Genomic DNA, 12264 nt, shown 5'->3' on the forward strand with positions numbered 1-12264 from the left:
AAACACTCCAATAACGAGGGATTAATGTATTTTATATTAAGATATTTGGACGTGGAGGGGAGCCTGCCTTTGCCCGACTTTTGAAGCCCCCAATGACTTAAGTTCTCCGATTAACTTGAGCTCGAAAACGGATAAAGCCATTTAGTTGAAATTTTCAAAGATCGTAGAGGGTCAATGGTCAATTTGTGGGACCTGCCCTTTGTCCTACTTATTTTATAAGTGCAGTAAAATAACTAAACTTCTCCGATTTACTTGAGATTTACAGAGGACGTGGGAAGGTTATGGAATTAATATGGGTATATTATATTCAGATATTTGGACGTGGAGGGGAGCCTGCCTTTGCCCAACTTTTGAAGCCCCCAATGACTTAAATTCTCCGATTAACTTGAGTTCGAAAACGGATAAAGCCAGAAACTAGGGTACCCCATTTTTTGATATGATGGTTGGGGAGTGGGACCTCCCCCTTGCCCGACTTTTTAAAAATTGAACTTAAGTTTTTCGATTCTCTTGAAATTTTCAGGGCAGGGGTTGGCATCTAGATAAAAATCCGCTACATTAATTTTCGATATTTGGTCGAAGAGGGAGACCTTTTCCCGAAAATTTAAAGTACAGTAAAAATAATTTAATTTCATTTTAAACAATAATAATGATTGAAAAAGATCAATAACAAAAACAAAACTTCTCCAATTTACTTGAACTTTACAGGGAAGGTCGGGGGCTATGAAGTTATTATGGCGTTACTAACTTTTTTTAATATTTGGATGGGGAGGGAGACCTCCTCCTTGCCCGACATTTGAAAATTGGGCCAAAGTTCTGAGAGTTGCTTGAAATTTTCGAGGAAAATAGGGTACCCCATTTTTTACAGCATGGTCACCCTCTACGTTCTTTGAAAATTTCAACTAAATGACTTTATCTGTTTTCGAGCTCAAGTTAATCGGAGAATTTAAGTCATTTTTTTCTGAAATTCTCCGATTAACTTGAGCTCGAAAACGGATAAAGCCATATAGTTGAAATTTTCAGAGAACGTAGAGGGTGACGTAGAGGGTAAAAACTAGGGTACCCCAGTTTTTGATATGATGGTTGGGAAGCGGGACCTCCCCCTTGGCCGACTTTTTAAAAATTGAACTTAAGTTTTTCGATTCGCTTGGAATTTTCAGGGCTGGGGTTGGCATCTAGATAAAAATCCGCTACATTAATTTTCGATATTTGGTAGGAGAGGGAGACCTTTTCCCAAAAATTTAAAATACAGTAAAAATAATTTAATTTCATTTCATTTTAAATAATTATAATGATTGAAAAAGAAACCAACATAACTTCTCCGATTTACTTGAAATTTTCAGGGAAGGTCGAGGGCTATGAAGTTAATATGGGGTACCTAATTTTTTGTACTATTTGGATGGGGAGGAGACCTCCTCCTTGCGCGACATTTTGAAAATTGGGCCAAAGTTCTGAGAGTTGCTTGAAATTTTCAGGAATGGTTATGGTGGCGTCTAGACAAATATCCCCTTCTTTTTTTTCGACATTTTAAAACCTAAAGAAAAGTTGTCCAATTTTTTATTGTTGAAATTGCAGGAAAGATTGGGGAATTCTCTGAACAAAAATCCCCAACTTTTTCAATATTTGATTGGGTCCTTCTTATACCCTGTGCCACACTGTGGAACAGGGTATTATAAGTTAGTGCATATGTTTGCAACACCCAGAAGGAGACGAGATAGACACATGGTGTCTTTGGCAATAATGCTCAGGGTGGGTCCCTGAGTCGATCTAGCCATGTCCGTCTGTCCGTCCATCCGTCTGTCCGTCCATCCGTCTGTCTGTGAACACATTTTTGTGATCAAAGTCTAGGTCGCAGTTTAAGTCCAATCGCCTTTAAATTTGGCACAAGTTCCTGTTTTGGGTCAGAATAGAACCCTATTGATTTTGGAAGAAATCGGTTCAGATTTAGATATAGCTCCCATATATATCTTTCGCCCGATATGCACTTATTATGGACCCAGAAGCCAGATTTTACCCAGATTTGCTTGAAATTTTGCACAAACATAACACTTGATCGTATAGTCAAGTGTGCTAAATTTTATTGAAATCGGTTCAGATTTAGATATAACTCCCATATATATCTTTCGTCCGATATAGACTTATATGGCCCCAGAAGCCAGAGTTTTAGCCCAATTTGGTTGAAATTTTGCACTAGGAGTACAATTAGTAGTGTAGTCAAGGGTGCTTAATTTTATTGAAATCGGTTCAGAGTTAGATATAGCTCCCATATATATCTTTCGCCCGATTTTCCGTCATATGACCACAGAGTTCAAAGTTGTAGTCCGATTTACGTGAAATTTTGCACAGAGAGTAGAATTAAAATACTAAGTATGCATGTCAAATTTGGTGGAAATCGGTTCAGATTTCTATATAGCTTCCATATATATGCTTTTCCGATTTGGGCAAAAATGGCCAAAATACCCACATTTTCCTTAAAAAATCGCCACTGCTAAATCGAAAACTTGTAAAAGTGACTAAAAATTTTCCTTTAGTTCTAATACATATCTATCGACCGATAAATCATAAATACACTTTTGCGAGGTTGCCTCAAAATTGGTTCAGATTAAATTGTTTCCCGTATTTTTTACTAACATACACACAAAAAAAAATTTTTCTGGTTCAATCACGAAATTAATTGATCCAATTAATTTTTTAATTGAAATGTCTTCAATCACAGAAATGATAGTATCAATTAAAAAATTAATTGAAGGTCAATTAAAAAATTAATTGATCCAATTAAAAAATTAATTGATACTATTAATTTTTGTGATTGAGTTTTGTTTCAATTAAAAAATTTGTTGAATCAACTAAATTTTTAATTGAATATTTTGTACAACTCAATTAAAATTTTAATTGGAAAAATTTCCGTGAAATTTTTTTCTGTGTAGTGTACCATCCCAGGGCATTATACTGAACTTTTGCGATCGCGTAGACTTGAAAAAGTTTATAAAAAATTTTGCTATGGAAAATTTTTAATGACAATGTTAATAATTAATTATTATAATATTAACATTTTCATTGCTACCATAAGCCTTCGTTTTATTATTACCCCAATTTAGTTACTCTATCCACTGTGCTATTTGACATTTATTTAAACCTAGAAGTACTACGTCCAAAAAAATACTACGACCACTTTAAAGTAGAATCATGTTTTTAGTGCGTATAGATTTTTTTTTTTATCAAAAACAAGAAAAATCAACGATTCACCTTGACTTCTCTTTAGTATGTAGATTTTAATAAACGTTCTATAGTTTTTTGTTTGTTTTTCTCTCAAATGTGAATGAACCGCATAATTCAAATTCTGAATCGTAACGCGTATTTGAATTGGAATCATATCGATTTGAATTTTTGGTGTAGTTCTTTTTATATTAAACAAATCAAAAAGGTGAAGGACAATTTCTTTTCTTAGAAGAAGCAGATGAAACCCGTAGGGGTTCTTTGTAGTAAAGATCGCAAATGTATACTACTTCGATTGACATATTTAAATGAAGTGTGCTTGAAATCTAGTAGCTGATTGCTTTTGTTTTGTTTTTGATAAATTATTGCTGTTTCTTATAAGCTTTATTAAGGCGAATTTATTTATTGTTTTTATTCCCATTTATTTTCAGAAGTTTCGTGGTGATGTGATTCAAAGGTGAGTAAGATAGTTTTTGGTTAATGAACCATTGGTCATATTCTATAGGAAATTGTCATCGTCCGATTAAAAAAGTCAACCTATTAAATTAAAACAATGTGTTTATTTGTTTCTTTTAAGTTTTAATTCTGCGTCATAATTTTATAATGAATGTTTTCTGTAAAAAAAAAAACTCCATAAAAATTAACTTTTTATATTAAGAAAGTCTATAATGAAATTTTTCTACAAAAAAGTTCATAATGCAATAAACCATGAAATTTTGTAAAGAGCTTCTTCTATCAATATGTTCATAATGAACTTTTCTATGAAAACTGTTCGTAAAGGACTCTTCTTATGCAAAAAGGGCATAATAAACCTTGTCTTTATTATTTCGAACAAAAAATCATATTTTTATGAAAACGGGACATTGTGAACTTCTTCTATTAAAAAAATCATAATGATGCTAACCTTTGAAAACTGTTCGTAATTAACTTTTTCTAAGACAACCTTCATAACGAATTCACTCTATTAAAAAGGTTCTTTATGAATATATTATTTTTTTTTAATTTATTTATTTACTTATTTGACTAAATAAATAAATAAAAAAAAATAAATAAATATTTTCCATAATGAATTTTTTTTCTATTTTTCATAGAAAAAATCTAATATATAAAAAAATAAGTCTGGTTTTCCTTTCTGACGCTTTAACTCCAGAACCCACGAACCGATTTCCACGGTTTTTCATTCATTGGAAAGTTCTCGGGCTTTGTGAGGGAGCCACCGTGGTGCAATGGTTAGAATGCCCGCCTTGCACACACAAGGTCGTGGGTTCGATTCCTGCTTCGACCGAACACCAAAAGTTTTTCAGCGGTGGATTATCCTACCTCAGTAATGCTGGTGACATTTCTGAGGGTTGCAAAGCTTCTCTAAGTGGTTTCACTGCAATGTGGAACGCGGTTCGGTCTCGGCTATAAAAAGGAGGTCCCTTGTCATTGAGCTTAATATAGAATCGGGCAGCACTCAGTGATAAGAGAAAAGTTCACCAATGTGGTATCACAATGGACAGAATAGTCTAAGTGAGCCTCATACATCGGGCTGCCACCTAACCTTCCCTACGGCCTTTGTAAATTTCAAGTAAACTTGGAAATTTTAGTTGTTTTTCAATTTTATAGGAGATCTCCCTCCCCGTCCCAATATCGAAAATTGATATAGCGTATATTGTGTAGACGTCCCAGAAAATCTCAAGCAACCTATAAGCCCAATTTTTAAGCAACAGGGCAAGGGGGCCCTCTTCCCTTCCGAATATCACAAAATCAGACAGCCATTATAATAGTAAAATAAATAAATATTTTCCATAATGATCAGTGATAAGAGAGAAGTTCACCACTGTGGTATCACAATGGACTGAATAGTCTAAGTGAGCCTCATACATCGGGCTGCCACCTAACCTAACCTTTGTGAGATTTATAGCAAAGAAAATTCAAGAAAAGTTTCAACGGAAAAGCGAGATTTTTTTTACATACAGCGCACATTATAAAAATTTTTAATTTGAATTCATCGCAATTGCTTTTGTTATAAAATAATATTGTTTCTTCACATGAAAAATGTTCGGAGAACATCCCCCTTGCCCGACTTTTTCAAAATTGGGCCAAAGTTCTCAGATTTGGGTGAAATATCCAAGGAAGGTTAGGGGTGATGTCTAGACAAAGACCCTCTACTTTATTTTTCGATATTTGATCGCGAAGGTGGACCACGATTTTTGTTTAAAGTACAATAAAAAACAAAAATTCTCTGATTTACTTGAGACTTACAGAGAACAAGCCGGGAACTTATTATGGGGTACCTGATCTTTTAATATTTGGCCGGGAAGGGGGACCTCCTCCATTGCCTGACTTTTTGAAAATTGGAACAAAATAATCCGATTTCCTTGAAATTTTCAGGGAAGGATGAAGGGGGCGTCTACGAAATAACAGTTACTTTATTTTTCTATATTTGGTCGAGGAGGTGGGCCTCCCCTTTGTCAGACTTTTTTTTTTTAAGTACAGTGAAAAAACTAAACTTTGTCGACTTATTGAAATTTTACGGAGACTTTGGGGGAGATAATGAAATTCATAAAGGGGGATACGGTCAAAATTTGGTCAAGGGAAAACGCGTGTAAATCGGTGAAATCGTTTATTTAAAAAAGCAAATTAAATTTCTTTTTCGAGTTCAATTAGTATAAAATTCAGGAAAAATATTCAGTTAGGCTTTCGATTTTCCAAATCCGAATTGCCGGGCCTCACGCTTGACACCTGCCATCAGATTTTGTACAGCCACCTTGTCCACCTTCTTCGCCGCAGAAAGCCAGTTTGCCTTGAACTGCTGCTCGTCCTTAGCAGATTTTTTGGTTTTCTTTAGGTTCCGCTTGACAATAGCCCAGTATTTCTCAATTGGGCGGAGCTCTGGCGTGTTGGGAGGGTTCTTGTCCTTGGGAACCACCTGCACGTTGTTGGCGGCGTACCACTCCATGGCCTTTTTACCGTAATGGCAAGATGCCAAATCTGGCCAAAACGGTACGGAACAACCGTGTTTCTTCAGGAAAGGCAGCAGACGTTTATTCAAACACTCTTTCACGTAAATTTCTTGGTTGACAGTCCCGGAAGCTATGAAAATGCTGCTTTTCAAGCCACAGGTACAGATGGCTTGCCAAACCAGATATTTCTTTGCGAACTTTGACGGTTGTAGACGATACACCCAGCTTATTTGCGGCATCTCGGAGAGAGAGGTTAGGGTTTCGCTTGAAACTACCGGCAACTCTCTTTGTCGTCTCAGCGGCTTCCGGTTTTCGATTTCCCCCGATCCAGACTTCCTGGCTGTCGACAAACGTTCCACAAACACTTTAATTACATTTGTAACGGTTGATTTGGCAACTTTTAGCGATTTTTCCAGCTTTGCGTGCGAGTAGCTCGTATGAAAATTTTGATACGCTGCTCTTCTTGCTTGGACGGCATTTTGACAACTGAAGAGTGAATTCCAAAATCAAAATAGGAGCAACATTCTACACACACACACCTTCAAAATGAGGGGTGTTCAGGTTTTTTAAATGCAAAATTGAAAGAAATACGTCAAGTTTATATTGACCAAATTTTGACCGTATCACCCTTTATGAGTTATATGATATTCTAATATTTGGTCGTGGAAAATAAAAGGGCAAAGGGAGACCTCATTTCTCCTCAAGTACATACCGTGGTAATATTAAACTTTTCCAATTTACTTGAAATTTACAGAGGATGTAAGATAGGTTATACTATTATCATGGATATCTGTTTTTGTGAAATTCGGAAGGGAAGAGGGGCCTCCCCTTGCCCTGATGTTTAAAAATTGGGCTTATAGGTTGCTTGAGATTTTCTGGGACGTCTACACAATATACGCTATATCATTTTTCGATATTGGGACGGGGAGGGAGGCCTCCTATAAAATTGAAAAAAAAACTAAAATTTTCGTTAGGTTAGGTGGCAGCCCGATGTATCAGGCTCACTTAGACTATTCAGTCCATTGTAATACCACATTGGTGAACTTCTCTCTTATCACTGAGTGCTGCCCGATTCCATGTTAAGCTCAATGACAAGGGATCTCCTTTTTATTGACGAGTCCGAACGGCGTTCCACATTGCAGTGAAACCACTTAGAGAAGCTTTGAAACCCTCAGAAGCATTACTGAAGTGGGATAATCCACCGCTGCATTACTGAAGTGGGATAATCCACCGCTGAAAAACTTTTTGGTGTTCGGTCGAAGCAGGAATCGAACCCACGACCTTGTGTATGCAAGGCGGGCATGCTAACCATTGCACCACGGTGGCTCCCCCGTAGGGGAAGGTTATGAAATCACTATGGTGTACTTGATTTTCGGGTATTTGGACGGGAACCTTCTCTTTGCGTTGAAGTAAAATTTACAGATTTTTCTTGGAATTTGCAGAGAATTCCAAGAAAAATCATAATCATAAATAACATTTTCTATGAAATTCTTTGTTAGTAACCTTTTCTATGCAAAAAGTTCATAATATTTTTTTAAATGTTCATAATACACTTGCTATGAAATATGTTTATAATGATTTTTTTTCCGTGAAAAGTTTTAATAGTTAAGTTTTTCTGCGAAAAATGTTCGTGATGAATATTTTCGATAAAAAATATTCATTGTGAAATTTTTCTTTAGTTTTTTATTACAACATGATGATCGCCTCTAGTAAACCAATCTTTAGAAGTCATTTTACACAGAAAAATATTTTTTCAAATAAAATTTAAAAATGAATGTGAATTTTAAAAAAAATTTTCAATTCAATTCAATTACAAAAATTATTTGAATCAATACTAAATCAATTAATTATTTAATTTAGGTCAGTGATTAATATTATCTATTCCGTAGGTGAAAATAAAAACATTTTTTCTATTTAAATATAAGAACTATTGCCTAAGTTTAATATTGAAAACTATTAAATTTTAAAAATTTTAAATTCCTGATAAATTATGTTTTGTTTTAATGAGCTGTTATGTTTCAAATCCAATATTTTGAGATTTTAACACTTCACCGCTAAATCGCAGAATTGTTTAATGTAACAGCTAATTATATAAAGCTCCGTTAACTATTATATAATTCTAAACGTAATTACCATAATTAAATATAAACACTTTAAATGGATCTATTTCGTAAAAGAGCTCGTAACGCATAATCAGCAAACACGCAAATGTTAACTGATGTCTGAGTTATGAATGAAACACAAACTTTAATAGCTTATTTTGTTGTCTCACTAGAAGAGCGTCCTATCTCAATATGATGCGGCACGTCTATACAATGATCAAACGTTTTCATTTCGGTGTGAAATGACGTGCACGTGAATAATTTGCCATTTTTTGCCATCACTGCTATAATCATACATCTCAAAAAAGCAACTCCTCCGCTCACCTAAAAAACCTAGAAACTTGGTTAGATAATTGACAACAAAATATGAGTTTTTTTCCTATAAAATCTTAATGAAAAGCTTTAGAAATCCTTTTCTGTTAAAATCACGTTTGTCCCCATTTTTGCCACCTCTGACGGTTTTGTTTTGTTTTTTTTTTTTAGAAGATTATTTTTAAAAATAGAAATATATAATAATATCTAGGGAAAGAATGCGATTTGATTGTTGCTAGTGCTGTTGTTATGTTGGCAAAATATAATAGCTGTGTTAATAAAGTTTGTGTCTTAAGTCTTTTGTTTGGTTTATTGCGGCAATTATTAGAAGAGCGAGTTTGTGTCTTAAGTCTTTCGTTTTCATTGGTATTTTTCATTTTAGAAGGGTATTGTGACTAACAAACAGTCTAACTTCCAAGCTAAATAGCTTGGTGTGTATGTGTTGCAATAAATTTCAAAAAAAGCCACTTATCTGGTATTTTTTTTTTATTGAAATCGATTCTTTTATTGTGGGTTTTTTCATGTCGGACAAAAGTAATTGTATATTATAGAAAATTATATATATTTTTTGTATTCCCTAATTAAATATTAGAATTTCATTGATTGTGTTGATAATATGCTTTCGCTATATATTTTTTATTTATTTATTTGATAGTATCAAAACGTTTTGCATAAATATTTACCCACATATACAAAAAAGTTAAATTCAGTTTTAAATCTACTTTCACATACAAATTTTTTCGATTAACAGTTTATAAATTATTTTGGATATGCGAATTAATGTCTTTATTAATCTTGTTGAAGTTATACAATTTTTATATAGTACATTTAAATGTATAATTTTCAGTATACCAGCTTCATTATGCTATATAGGAAACTGTTGCTTTCATAGAACATAAAATAAAATGTTCCGGTTATGGATCAAATCCATTAACTCGAAACATTCATATATGAAATTCCTTTATAACTAAAATAAAATTTTAGAATATAATTTTGCAATGTAAAATTTTAGTCTAAAGTTTAAAAGAAATTTTCAATAAAAATAAAACTAAAAATAAAAAATAAAATTCAAACTTAATCAAAATGAAATATTGCAAAATTTTTTCTATGAATGTACACTGAAAAAAAAAATTTGACTTATTTTTATTGCTAAAACCTTATTTGTGTGTAGTTAAATTTTATTATTTTTTCGAAATTTTCTGCAGCTCAATGAAATTTTCCTTTTATTTCAATATGAACTAAAGCAAAAGAAGATTTTAGTTCGATTCTCAAAAATAGTAAGAATGAACTACATTATGTTTAAAATTGTCATGATTTGTCTATGAAAGGGTGTAATTTCCCGATTTGTAGTTAAAATGTACACCAGGGAATTAAATTGGTTTTAAGAACGCTTTTTGGAAATATCAAAATGTGGATTACAATTTAGTTCAATTTTCCCACGAGATAGTTCACTCTTGCTATTCGGAACAATTTACTTTTTTTCTGTGTAAAGAAATCTTAAAATTGCAATATTCTATGAATGGCTTTCAGACGATATTTTCTATAACTAATCACAAGTTTGGTTATACCAAACTTTATACCGAAAGATAATGGTATAATATTATAATTTTAATCTGCGTGAAAACGAGTTTTGAAAATGGTTGAAAGTCGCAATTTTCAAATTAAAAAAAAGCAAGTACATACGGAATGCGTAAAAACTTCTACGAAAGACTGTCATCCACAATCGAATTACTTGGGTTGTGGTATCTTAAAACTTCTTAACATCGTTTTCTAAATTGTGAGTTAGTCCATACGTGGTATATATTAGACAAAAAAGTTATGTATAGGTAAGTCTACAAATAATTATGAATCGATATGTACTTTTGCACGGTACGTAGAGAGCCAGAATTGAAATATAGGGGTCGCTTATATGGGGGCTATATACAATTATGAACTTGATATGGATCAATTTTTGTGTGATTGAGAATCGATTTATCTGAGGGCCATATATAACTATAGACCGATATGGACCTAGTTAGGCATGGTTGTTAACGGCCGTATACTAGCACAATGTACCAAATTTCAACTGACTCGGATGAAATTTTTGGCATGGTTGTTAAATATCATATACTACCACCACGCTTCAAATTTCAACCAGATCGGATGAATTTTGCTTCTCCAAAAGGCACCGAAGGTCAAATCTGGGGCTCGGTTTATATGGGGGCTATATATAATTATGGACTGATATGAACCAATTCCAGCATGATTGTTGCATACTATATATTAACATCACGTACCAAATTTCAACCGAATCGGATAAATTTTGCTGTTCCAAGGGACTCCGGAGGTCAAATCTGGGGATCGGTTTATATGGGGGCTATATATGATTATGGACCGATGTGGACCAATTTTTGCATGGGTGTTTGGGGCCATATATCAACACCACGTACCAAATTTCAACTGAATCAGATGAATTTTGGTCTTCCAAGAGGCTCCGGAGGTCAAATCTGGTGATCGGTTTATATGGGGGCTATATATAATTATTGACCGATGTGGACCAATTTTTGCACAATTGTTAGAGATAACATACTTACACCATGTACCAAATTTCAGCCGGATCGGATGAAATTTGCTTCTCTAAGAGTCTCCGCATGCCAAATCGAGGGATCGGTTTATATGGGGGCTATATATAATTATGGATCGATGTGGACCAATTTTTGCATGGTTGTTAGAGATCATATGCTGACACCATGTACCAAATTTCAGCCGGATCGGATGAAATTTGCTTCTCTGGGGATCGGTTTATATGGGGGCTATATATAATTATGGACCGATGTGGACCAATTTTTGCATGGGTGTTTGAGGCCATATATCAACACCACGTACCAAATTTCAACTGAATAAGATGAATTTTGGTCTTCCAAGAGGCTCCGCAAGCCAAATCGTGGGATCGGTTTATATGGGGGCTATATATAATTATTGACCGATGTGGACCAATTTTTGCATGGTTTTCGAGATCATATGCTGACACCATGTACCAAATTTCAGCCGGATCGGATGAAATTTGCTTCTCTTAGAGGCTCCGCAAGCCAAATCTGGAGATCGGTTTATATGGGGGCTATATATAATTATGAACCGATGTGGACCAATTTTCGCATGGTTGTTAGAGACCATATACCAACACCATGTACCAAATTTCATCCGGATCGGATGAAATTTGCTTCTCTTAGAGGATCCGCAAGCCAAATTTGGAGGTCCCTTTATATGGGGGCTATACGTAAAAGTGGACCGATAGGGCCCATTTGCAATACCATCCGACCTACATCAATAACAACTACTTGTGCCAAGTTTCAAGTAGATAGGTTGTTTCGTTCGGAAGTTAGCGTGATTTCAACAGACGGACGGACCACGACCCAGAATATATATACTTTATGGGGTCTTAGAGCAATATTTCGATGTGTTACAAACGGAATGACAAAGTTAATATGCCCCCATCCTGTGGTGGAGAGTATAAAAATCGAAATGTCGTTTTTTCAAAACGATGAAAAAGGCGAATCTGTGATTGTCATTACAATCGCTAGTTACGTCCTCTCCGGTTGACAGGTTAAGTCCACGTCTTCTTCGGAACAAGTTCGTAGGATGCAGACCATTTTTTCGCTATTACTTGGCTTCAGATTATTATCAGTGTATTCATTTTTAGTGTATCATGA

General features: G+C 34.4%; 1 protein-coding gene across 2 annotated transcripts in view; it reads left to right on the plus strand.

The window, feature by feature from the left end:
• LOC142238522 (uncharacterized) overlaps nucleotides 1–12264 on the plus strand; it is a 285659-nt gene that overhangs the window by 91773 nt on the left and 181622 nt on the right. For both annotated transcript variants that reach the window (XM_075310199.1, XM_075310200.1), the window contains one exon: nucleotides 3645–3670. The gene's annotated coding sequence lies outside the window, so the exon portion shown is untranslated. The remainder of the gene's footprint in view (nucleotides 1–3644; nucleotides 3671–12264) is intronic.

The sequence above is a fragment of the Haematobia irritans genome, chromosome 5, assembly GCF_050003625.1.
Source record: "Haematobia irritans isolate KBUSLIRL chromosome 5, ASM5000362v1, whole genome shotgun sequence".
Taxonomy (NCBI): domain Eukaryota; kingdom Metazoa; phylum Arthropoda; class Insecta; order Diptera; family Muscidae; genus Haematobia; species Haematobia irritans.